Source organism: Austrofundulus limnaeus, unplaced genomic scaffold (genome assembly GCF_001266775.1).
Source record: "Austrofundulus limnaeus strain Quisiro unplaced genomic scaffold, Austrofundulus_limnaeus-1.0 Scaffold2853, whole genome shotgun sequence".
Lineage (NCBI taxonomy): Eukaryota > Metazoa > Chordata > Actinopteri > Cyprinodontiformes > Rivulidae > Austrofundulus > Austrofundulus limnaeus.
In genome coordinates, this window is record NW_013955255.1 from 22,161 (window position 1) to 22,367 (window position 207).

Sequence of the window (207 nt, forward strand, 5' to 3'; positions counted from 1 at the left end):
TCACACTCACCTGATCACACTCACCTGATCACACTCACCTGATCACACTCACCTGATCACACTCACCTGATCACACTCACCTGATCACACTCACCTGCTTCATGCTCACCTGCATCATACTCACCTGCATCACACTCACCTGATCACACTCACCTGCATCATACTCACCTGATCACACTCACCTGCATCATACTCACCTGATCACAC